Here is a 12,571-nt window from a genome sequence, read left to right as displayed (position 1 = left end):
GATATCCACTATGCATCATTTAGGATCTAGAGAAGGAAATGCCATGTGTTTAAATAATTACAACATGAACTGGAAAATAGAGAGTCACAAAAGGAAAGCACATAGAATGCAATATGTTCAGAGAAGAGAGCAATTCCCTTTAGCTTGGTAATGGGGAAAGGAAAGATCAGTAAAACTTGATGGATAGAGGTTCTCTGAGTTGAGTCTTAAAGCATGGGTAGAATTTGGCCATGTGGTCATGTCAAGGCAAAGGAGCTGTATGAACAAAGGCACAGAGGTGGGAAAAGATTCAGTAGTTGCAGTAATTCAGTATGTTTAGTTGAATATTAAATAAATGGGAAGAATGGGATATGGGAATGTAAGTCAGAATTAGGTAATGAATAATTTTAAATGCTACATTGAGTAATTCAAAATTTATTCATTAAGTAAGGGAAACAAATTTTCTTTTTTGAGAAGAGCAGTTCTGTGGCACATGAAGATTAATATGGTAGTGATGTGTAGGATGGTTTGAAAGTGACTGCTGTAATAGCTCTTGTTAGATTAACATGATCCTCTTTTCTATTTAATGGTTGTTGCACGTTGGGTCTCCCGGAAAGCACACAGAGGTTTATTAGGGAGTGCTCTTGGGATCAACACCTGTGGAAGGAAAGGGAAGGGAGTACAGTTGAATAAAGAGAGAAGTTTCCCAAAACACCAAGGGGAGCTCTAAAGCTGTCATGGCTGTTTAGAATTAGGCCAGGCATTGAATATGGGCTGCCCTGGGAAGGGGCCATGGCCTCAGGCAAGGTGACTGGGCAGTGTAGGTAATTCCTGAAAAAGCCTACAGCTGAGTGTTGTCTGAACAGTACTCCCCGTAGCTGAAGGAATAATTAGCTGAAGGAATAATTCCTTCAGTCCTGGTGGGAAACCTGGACGGCACATCACAGAATTTACTACAATTGACTCGTTTATCTCTTAATGTCTAAGGTTTGTCCCAACAGAATTTTGAATATTCTTTTCTCAGCACACTTATCACATTCAATATTTATTACAGGCTTACTTATTCATCTTTGCAACTAGAAGGTAATCTGTGTGTGGACAAGAATTGTCTTCTTTATATCTCTGTATTCACAGCATCCGGGATTACAAGAAATAGTTGTTCAAGAGATAATTTCTGAACGAAAGAATCAAAGAATTAACTGCTTTAATTCTTTAGGATACCTGGTCTGTTAAATTAAAAAGATAATTCTTTCACCATTTTTAATCTTTTTAGGGGAAGTCTTGGTTTAGTCAGGCTACCTTGAAATCTACACTGGTATCTATCATGCACTTCCTAATCTCTGAAACTGGTACTCATTTCTCAAGTTGTTAACCATTGCTGCCAATGTATATTCACTTTTGTTCTAAGATACTGCTACATATTAAAGCTAGTCGAATGAATCAGCAAAGTGCAAGAAGGATCCCATGCTGGAAATTATCTGAAGACACAAATGAGGCAAGGAATGATTCCTGTACTCTTGAGTTTACAATATTCTTGATAACTCTTATAAAGTTTAATTGACTCAGGAATAACCACAAAGCCATGTACAATGAGTACTAAGTAATGCTGAATAATTAAGGGAGAAGGAAGCATAGAAAGAAACAATAATAAAAATGAAGATAGTTTTTGGAGAAAAGATATGGCATTTGAAAACAGAGCCTCAAAATTCTTTAACTCTTCTTACAAGGAAAGATGGAGTCTGTGTCTCCTCCCCTTGAACCTGGACAGGTCTGTGACTACTTTGACCCAAGAAAGTATAGCTAAAGCAACCATTATGTGACTTCTGAGGCTAGGTCAGAAAAGTTTTTACAACTTCTACCTGGTTCTCTTGAAACACTAGCTCTACAGAGGTTCTGTTTCAGGAAACTGTCAAAACTCAGCTCTCATGCTGTCAAGAGTCCAAACCACATGGAGAGGCCATGTTTCAGTGCTCGAGTCAACAGTCCCAACTGAGGCACACTTATGAATGAAGGAGACATCTTGGAAGTTGTACCTCCAGACAGCTGTCACAGCCTCCCATCTTTTGACTCTTTCCAGCTGAGTCCCCAGAGGTTGTAAAGCAATGAGTTCATTCTATTGTACTTTTCCAGATTTCTAACCAACTGATTTTGTAAGGTTAATTAGATGGTTATTGTTTTATGCCATTAAATTTGGGGCGACTTGTTAAACAGTAAAGATAAAGGTAACAAAAGACTTTCTGAGGAATTGTATTTTTAAAAAAGTTGTCTATTCTCATTGTGTTCTCAAACACTGTTTAAACTGCTTTACCGCTTTTGGAAATGCCACACATTTTTAAATTTCTATTGTTCAGAGGAGTAGGTGATTGCAATGGGTTGACTTGCTCAGCAAAACTTCCTCATATTAGTAGACAACAAAGGTGACAATTATTATAATTCATCATAAATGTAATGATATATTTTGAGAGTTTCCTTTGTGTCAGGTATTATGTAGGTACATTATGTAAATTACTAATTTAATTTTGATCCCTATCTTATCCCTCTAAGGTAGGAACTATTATTATATTTTACACATGAATACAATGAGGTTTAAATACCACATAAGTAATTAGCCTGAGGACTCTCATTCTTCCCATTCAGAGAGAACTGGGAAGTGAATCTAGGTTGGGTTGACAAAATCCAAACAAAATCCAAAGTCTTAACTGCAATGAAATAGGGCTTTTATTCTTGAAATAAAATAGAAAAATATACAAGAGGAAGATAGTGTGAGATGGCTTTTGCTAGTACTGTCCCGGTATGGGAGAATAATGATTGTGTCATAATATCTTAGTAACTTTTTATACACTAATGTGAAATATGGTGCAAAAAACTCTGGCTTGATTTCTCCACAATATTTAGAGTAAAAGGAGCATCTTGAATTACTATACGTGCTGCATAAATTCAAGAAGATGATCTGAAAAGAATTCAACCAAGCAGTGGCCCTTGAAAATAAAGATTTCTCATAAAGTAAAATGAATTATTGTCCTCGCCCATTGCACTAAAACTCTAATATGACAGTAACCGGAAAGCTGAGGGGAAAAATCATTTCAAGTAGGGCCTGTTTTGTGGCTCTGGACCCACAGATTGATTTTATATGCAGGTTTAACACTCGGCAGCTGCCAAAAGGCATCAGTGCAGTAGCCCATTCAGAGAAAAACAAAATTTGAAAAGAGGACAGCCAGCAAGGACATGCTGTAAAAGGCAAAGGACAAATATGAAAAAGATCTCCTGGCCCATGCTCTCAATCTGGACATGTACAATATCTAAGAATAGAAGAGACGACAGAGGAAAAGCTAATATCAAATTTAAACATGAAATAGAGATCAGCAGCTCATTAAATCTTACGCATTTCCACGAGAACAGGAGCTGAAGAGAAGTAGCTGAAATTATACCATTTAAAGTGCAGATGATGTGATTCTAGGAACTAAATATATACGAGAGGTGATGAGATCCCACAATGATTTGAACAAAGCCCTGTTTTAGAGATGGCTTGAGTCTGTAGGAGGGAAGCAGTAGATGACTGAGATGATCACTCTGGGTAATTTTAATGCCTTTGTCTTATGTTAAGATGTTATAAGGTTATGGTGTTTAGGTGTTCAAGAATGATGAAGTACCAGTATTGAGAGGATGCTGTGATCTTAACTTGGAATCTAACGGTGCTTTCACAGTGTGAATCATGAAATTCAGCATTCATGTATGAATTTATGTCTGAATTTATGTCTCCTAACTTCTCAAGGTAACTCTGTATATAGCTTCAGGAAAGGACTACCTTTCTTTTAGAATGGAATCTGCCATGAGATAAATATAGATTTAGATGCAAGACTTTGGAAGCAATAGAAAATTGAATACACAGTTATTCACACTTTTATTTCTATACTTCAGAAGGAGTATCCTCATTTTTATTGTTAGTTTTATTTAACAAGGCATCAGCAATAGTTTTAAGAAGAACTAATTCAAAGCAGCTGAAGCTCAAGATAATAGAGGACTTGGTGTGTAACTGAGCAGAGGGTTAGTGCACTGACCAGGGCCATGTGATACTGGGGCAGGGACCACTTTCTGTGATAGGTCTGATGTTCACAATATGGCATCCTGGTGGTATACCAAAGTGACATTAGGAAAGGGACTGTGGAGCCTCTGATATGGCTTGGATCCCACCGTGCTCCGCAGGTTTCGGTAAAGCTTGACAAAACATGCTGTCTGCATGCAGGTTCCGATGTGCTTAAAGGTCTAAGTGCTCTGAGCTCTTCAGTGACTCTGGAGCAAGGTGAAGTGGGAATTACAGATTTTTCTTTTAGTGATTTCTTGTTCAGAATTTTTTTATACTATCTATATGCTTGCTGCCAATCAGTTCAAAATTAACTTAGAAGGCCAATAAGGTGTCTCAATATTTGAATCAATACAGCATATTTATTGAAAAATTACAGTACTTTCCAAAGAAGGTGAACAACATGGATTTTGGGTGGTAAATAAAAAATGATACTAACTTCAAACATTAGACTATATTTGCGGGGTGGTGGTAGGGGAAGCCTCCAGCAGAAATACTGAGTTCAACACATCTCTTTTTTTATTGCAATCCTAGATCAAGGCAAGAGAAAATTCTGATAGCAGAGCAATGCATTCTAAGACTGAGTTTATCAAATATGTGCCTATCTGGCTACTAGTAATGGCCCTTTTAAACATATGACCACAGGTGAAATTTCCAGGTGGATTTCCCCCCAGAGCTTTCTTAATTTTAGTTAGCAATAAGCAAAGCAAAAATATTCTTGTCCAGTGTCTGGCAACTCTGTAAAGTGATAAACTGAATGATTTAGAGGACCTTCATGAGTGGCATTTTATTCTTGTTTTTTTTAGTACTACAAATAATTGGTATGTTAATCCCTATTCAACTGAATTTAATCTGTTTCAATTTATTATAACACTATGCACGGTATTTCAGCTGATTTTAGCATTCAAGAAAGCTCTGTTGTACAAACTGGACAGGGAAACCATTTTTAACACCCTTATAGATTTCATTTGGAAAGGGTTGAGTTCATAGGGAATTCACTTCAAGTACCCACTGCAATCACCCCTTGTTTGTAGTCAGTGCTTTGGAAGCAGGGCTTAATAACATTTCCTTAAAAATTTAAGAGTTCACGATTTATCTTAGTAATCTTTCCTCTGTGTTAAAATTCTGATAGGCAGGATACTTTTTCTAAAAATCTTTGCCTTCAGTTTTAGTCCTTTTGTCTTTTCCTTTCTATCCTGAGAAATAGAGAAAAAATTGTCCACCACCACTTATACAAAATCTCAAACTCTACCTGAAAAGATAATACACTTTGGAGGCTATAGAAGCTGAGATTGACCTCTGTCCTAAAACTATTTCTCAACCCATATACACTCCTGCTTTCTATATATTCATTTCCATGCTTGTATTATTAGACTCTTGACAAAATAGAGCCCAATTATAAAGGCTCAATCAATACTGAAGAATGTGTTTAGACAATACATCTTATTTATTCACATTTGTATCCTTAAATGAAAAATACTACAAAAATCTCAGTTTTGAAGGCAACTATATCACCATTTTCTTTTTGTCTACACAAATCCCACCCAGTCCAAAGGGCCTGTCTCTAGTTCATCTCCTCCTAGAGTTCTTTTCTAATTTGCAAAGTATCTGTTAACTTTCTCCTCCCCTGAAATTTTGCCAGTAAGCCCTTAATTATGCAAGGTGTTAGGTTGTTCTCTTAAGGTGTTTCTTTCATATGAATCTCCAAATAAACTCTGAAACTCTTTGAGAGTTAAGACGATGTCTTAAACGTCTCTTGTATATTCACAGCAATTAGCATAATGTTAAGCACATTATAATAGGTTCTTATGAACACTTGTTGATCGAGTCACACAATCAACTGCTTTCCTGAGTCCCACAGTTGATTTTTGCAGTTAAATATTGTGAGACAGAGAGCACCACCGTCACTTGGTGTTTCAGAAACTCCTAGGCAGAATTCAGATTCTAGGACTCCTTAAGACCAAGTTGCAGTTAGGATTTGGAGGATAGATACTATTAACCTCAATTTGTAGCTCTCTGTTTTTAACAAGCAAACAAAAAAACAAACAAAAAGTACCACTGTCTTTTCAGACTTTCATACCGAAATTTTGACTGTAAAATGTGAGCAGCCCAAACTTTCTAAACAATCCGATAGAATGATCTTAAAATTTCCATCATTATATTAGCATCGGTAATCTTTGAGAATTATATTCTCTTCAATAGGATAATACTGTTAACCTCCAAATTCTTTTGTACCTCGTAATTGAAAGGTTCTAAAGAACCATATTACTAGTTAAAAATCCTGGTGCCAGGAGAGTTCATGTAAAATAATTTCTTTCATTCCATTTTTTTATTGCAATTAGTTGGTATCTGAAGAGAGCTAAAGTCCTCAATAAAGGCTGTCCCATCCAATTTTATAAACACTAGATTAGAAATTTTTGACACTTCATGTTTTCATAACTGAATGTAAACTTCAGAAGGGCAGGGCTCTCAGGTTTTATACTGACCTATCTCCAGGGCTTACTCAGTCCCAGAAATAACACAAACATTTGTTTCATAAATGTTTACTTATATTTCTTTGAGATTCCAATTTGTGATTTTGTTAGGCAAAGTCAATAAATCTTGGGAGACAATGACCACATATTCCCTCCTGCCTTAAGATGATTTCAGCTACATTTGTTACTTCTGTTCTCTGCCAATCTTGGATGTTGCTTTTGAACAACTAATAGTTTTTAAAATAATGTAATTTTGAGATTACTTCAAATCTTATGCAAACCTGATTTTATGTTTCATATTAAAAGTTAAAGGTTTTTATTTTTTTGAGTTACCTGCACTGCAACGTGTAATCTTCCACAAATTTTACTTTCTTTTTCAACACCTGTGCTATAAACTGATGCCAATAAAGGCCAACATATTGTCTAATGAAGGCCAACATATTCCAAGTATTATTCAGTAATGAAACCACGGCAATTAACAAATGCTTTCAATATTCTTTATAGAACTGCATAGAACTTAGTAGCTGCCTTTTAACTTGTTCCTCTTCAGAATTAATGACTTTGGTTTTTAAAGGCAATACCTATATTTTCCTCTGCTTTAAATTCTTATTTGAGTAGGAAATTCATCACACCCAGGAAGATAATTGCACAGTGTCAATGGAAGAGTATCAACACTCCCCATATTCTCTGTTACCCACTATGCCCAAGACATGTCAAATAAAAAAATGTACTCTAAATAAAAAGAGTGCACTTACCATACAACTATAGTTTCAAACACACTTTCTACAACTTCTCTTACAACTAGATTTCTCTGCCTAAGTTCTTATTTAGAAATGCTAGAGCTTCCAGCGGGAAGTATGTACAAGGATTGTGCAGTCATTGATTTGTAATAATAATAATAATAATAAATACTTGTGCTAAGCATTATGCAAAGCAGCTGACATATATAATCACATTTTAAATTTTACAGTGACCTTTAGGTATTACTTTTAACTGTGTAAACCGAGACTTAGAACAGTAAAATATAACTTGCCTTAGGTCATAGAATTATTGTGTTATAACTAGGTTGGAGTTGGAAGCCAGTCTGTCTTACAATAAATCTGTGCATCTTGTTAGGCAATACTATATTGCCTCTCTCTGTTCTGGGCAGTTATTTTACACATCACCAAAAAGGGGATGTGAAAAATACATGTTGCTCGATTACTCAATTGGAAAAGGAAATTGTATAGACAAATATTGTTAAAAGAGAAGAGATATTTAATAGTTTTCTCTCTCAAAAAAGGAGTATCGTCCAACATATAATTAAAGGTGATTTAAATAGTAGCATAGATTTAAGAGATTTTAGAGATTGGAAAATGATAATAGTTATTTATTCATTCAATCAGTAGATAGTTTGAGTGTCCCTTAGGTGCAACCACTGAAACAAAGCACTGGACATACAGTAGGATATGCTCAAAGCAGAGATTTCTTTAGTAAAAATTATAAAGAAGTCATAAAAAGCAGCACATCACATATTTACATATAGGGACTGATGGAAATACTGCATTAAAGCTTTCATTGCAATTTTACACATTATGGAATTATGTATTGCTAATGAGGGACAACACATTGAATATATCATAATGTCACTGAATATATTGTGCCTCACAATGTAATAGCAATATATAATTTGTTACATGTATTTATGTTTGTTTTCAGATTTTATGGCCGATCTCCATGTTCAGAAATTTTTCTAAATCCACTTATTAATTCTAATAATCTGAATGTAGATCCTTTTGATTTGTAAAGTATACATGATGTTTTCTGGTATAATGACAGTTTTAAGTCTTACATTAGAAATCTTGTATCTTTTATTCTTGTACTTCTGCAGTGACTAGGACATTCAGTACAATGTTCAATGAAAGGGATAACAGCAGACATTGTTGGCTCATTATTGACCTCATAAGCAGAACTTTTTAACATTTCACTATTAACTAAAACATTTGCTGTGGGATATTTGTAGATACCACTTACCAGGTGAAGAAAAAGTTCCTCACTGTTCCTAGTTTGCTGAGTTTTAATCATGGACCATTTTTAATTTTATCACTTTTATCATTTTCTGTCTATTACATTGATTGTATTCTTGTTCTCTACTTTATTAATGTAAATGACCAGCAATCAGTTTTACATACTTGAAACACACTGGACTATTTTTGTGGCTTAAATTCTTGTTAATTTTCTGGGATTCAGTTTGCTAATATTCAATTCACTTAAAACATTAATTGACATATTTAACATATAATATTGTGTAAAATTAAGGTGTACAACACAGTGATTTAATACATTTATATATTTATAATATGATTGCTATTGTAGTGATAATTAGCACCTCTATCACAGCACATAATTATCATTTCTTTTTAGTGGTTGTGATAATTAAGATCTGCTCTCTCAGCAAGTTTGATGATTATAATATGATATTGTCACCTATATTCACTGTACTGTGCATTATATATATAGGACTTATTTACTATGCATTGCAAGTCTGTACCCTTCGACAACATCTCTTCTATCTCCCCACCCCTCACAGACCCTGGTAACCACCATTTTACTCAGTGCTGTCATACAGTATTTGTCTTTCTCTGACTTATCTCACTCAGCATAACGTCCTCAAGGTCAGTCCATGTTGTTGCAAATGGCAGGTTGTCCTTCTTTCTCATGAATAATATTCCACCACATATATGTGTATTCATCCACAGACAGATTGTTTTCCATATCTTGGCTATTGTGAATAATGCTGCAGTAAACATTAGAGTGCATATATCTCTTCAATATTATGTTTTCATTTCCTTTGGGTATATACTCAGAAGTGGAATTGCTAGATCATATGGTGTTTCTATTTTCAATTTTTTGAGGAAGCTCCAAGTTTACATTTCCACCAACAGTATACAAGGTTCCCTTTTCTCCATATTCTTGCCAACAAGAATCTCTTGTCTTTTTGATGATATATATAGCCATTCCAACAGGTGTATGGTGGTATTTCATTGTAGTTTGGGTTTGCATTTCCCTGATGATTAGTGATGTTGAGCATCTTTTCATGTACCTGTTGGCCAATTGTGGAAATTCAATCACAATGATCAGAGTGGAAATAAATGAAATAGAGACTAAAAAATATTAGAAAGTAATAATAGACTAAAAGTTAATAGACTAAAAGATAGTTGATGAAACTGAGTAGGTTTTTTGAAAAGATAAACAAAATAGACAAACATTTATCTAGAGACTTACCAAGGGAAAACAAAAGTACTTGAATAAATAAAATTAGAAATGTAAGAGGAGACATTACAGCTGATACCACAGATATACAAAGGATTGTAAGAGACTACTATGAACACTTATATGCCAACAAGATGGACAACCTAGAAGAAATGGAAAAAATCCTAGAAACATACAACCTATCAAGACTGAATCATGAAGAAATAGAAAATCTGAACAGAACAGTTACTAGTAAGGAGATTGAATCAGTAATCAAAATGTTTCAACAAAGAAAACTCTAGGACCAGATGGCTTCACAGGCAAATTCTACCAAACATTTGAAGAACTAATACAAATCCTTTTCAAACTCTTCCAAAGAAGAGGAAGGAACACTTCCAAACTCATTTTATGAGGCCAGCATTACCCTGATACCAAAACCAGACAAGGCCAGTATTGCTGATAAAGATAGATGCAAATATCCTCAACAAAATATTAGGAAATCAAATTCAACAGTACTTTAAAAGGATTATACACCATGTTGGAGAGGAATTTACTCCAGGGATGCAAGAATGGTTCTGTATCTGCAAATCAAGCAGTGTAATACAACATGTTAACAAAATGAAGGATAAAAATCTTATGATCATCTCAATAGATGCAGAAAAGGCATTTGACAAAATTCAACATCCATTTTTGATAAAACCTCTCAACAAATTGGGTATAGAGAGAACATATCTCAACTTAATAAAGGCCATGTATAACAAGCCCACAGCTACCATCATACTCAAAGGTGAAAAGCTGAAAGCTTTTTCTCTAAGATCTGGAGCACGAAAAGAATGCCCACTCTTACCATTTATATTCAGCATAGTAGTAGAAGACCTAGCCAGAGCAATTAGGCAAAAAAAAGAAATAAAATGCACCCAAATCAGATAAGAAGTATAATTCTCTCTATTTGCATCTGACATGATATTATGTGTAGAAAATCCCAAAAGTTCCAGGAAAAAAAAAAAAAAAGAACTGTTAAAACTGATACACAAATTCAATAAGTTGCAGGATACAAATTTTGTCAATAGACAAAAATAAGTTCTGTTTCAATACACCAACAATGATCTATCAGAAAGACAAATTAAGAAAATGGACCCATTTACATTACATCAAAAAGAATAAAATACCTAGGAATAAATGTAACTGAGAAGGTTAAGATCTGTTCAGTAAAGACTATAATCAATGAAATAAATTTAAAAAGGCACAAATAAATGGAAAGATATCTTATGTTCATGGGTTGAATGTATTAGTAATATTAAAATCTACTGAATCTGAAACTACAGATTCAGTGCTACCTCTATCAAAATTTCTATGACAATTTTTTCACAGAAATAGAAAAGAAAGAAAAATAATGCTAAAACTTGTATGGAACCACAAAAGACCTTGAATAACCAAAGCCATCATGAGAAAGAAGAACAAAGCTGGAGGCATCACACTTCCTGATTTCAAACTATATTACAAAACTATAATAACCAAAACAGTATAGTATTGGAATAGAGACAGACACATAGATCAGTGAAACAGAATAGAGAGCCAAGAAATAAACCCATGCATATATAGTGAGTTAATTTAAGACAAAGGAAACAAGAATATACAATAGGGAAAGGAGAGTCTCTTCACTAAATGGTGTTGGGAAAACTGGACAGCCACATGCAAGAGAATGAAACAGGACCCCCATCTTATACCAGGCACAAATATCAACTCAATTTGGATTAAAAACTTGAACTTAAGACCTGAAAACTTAAAAATCCTAGAAGAAAACATAGGTATAAGCTCCTTGGCATCAGTCTTGGAAATAATTTTTTTGGATTTGAAACCAAAAACAGTGGCAACAAAAGCAAAAATAAGCAAGTGGCACTACATCAAATAAAAAGCTTCTTCAGAGGACTTCTCTGGTGGTCCAGCAGTTAAGACCCTGCGCCTCCAGTGCAGGGAGTGTGGCTTCCATCCCTGATTGGGGAACTAATATCCCACATGCCATGCAGCACGGCCCCACCACCCCCCCCCCAAAAAAAAAGAAAAAAAAGTTTCTGCAAAGGAAACCATCAACAGTATGAAAGGACATCCTACAGAATGGGAGTAAATATTTGCTAGTCATATATCTGGCAAGGGATTAATATCCAAAATATATGAAAAACTCATACAACTCAATAGCAAAAAAAATTTTTAAATGGGCAAAAGACCTGAATAGACATTTTTCCAAAGACATACAAATGGCCAACAGGTACATGAAAGGATGCTCAACATCAGTAATCATCAGCCAAATTCAAATCAAAATCACAATGAGATATCATCTCACACTTATTAGAATGGCTATCATCAAAAAGAGAGGAGATAAGTGCTGGCAAAGATGTGGATTATAGGGAACTCTTTTGCACTGTTGGTGGGAATGTAAATTGGTGCAGCCACTATGGAAAACAGCATGGAGGTTCCTCAAAAGATAAAATATAGTTACAATATTATCAAGAAATCCCACTTCTGGTATATATCCAAAGGAAATTAAAACAGGACCTCGAAGAGATATCTGCAGTCCCATGTTCATTGCAGCATTATTCACAATAGCCAAGATATGGAAACAACCTAAATGTCCACCAATGGAGGAATGGATCAAGAAGATGTAATATATATTGCATATATTATACGTGTGTGTGTGTGTGTGTGTGTATATATATATATATATATATGTAGTGGAATAATACATATATATATATATATATATATATATATATATATATAGTGGAATAATATTCAGCCAGAAGAAAGA

The sequence above is a fragment of the Balaenoptera physalus genome (assembly GCF_965194825.1).
Source record: "Balaenoptera physalus genome assembly, chromosome: 2".
In the NCBI taxonomy this organism is placed as follows: Eukaryota; Metazoa; Chordata; class Mammalia; order Artiodactyla; family Balaenopteridae; genus Balaenoptera; species Balaenoptera physalus.
This window is presented reverse-complemented; position numbering follows the sequence as displayed.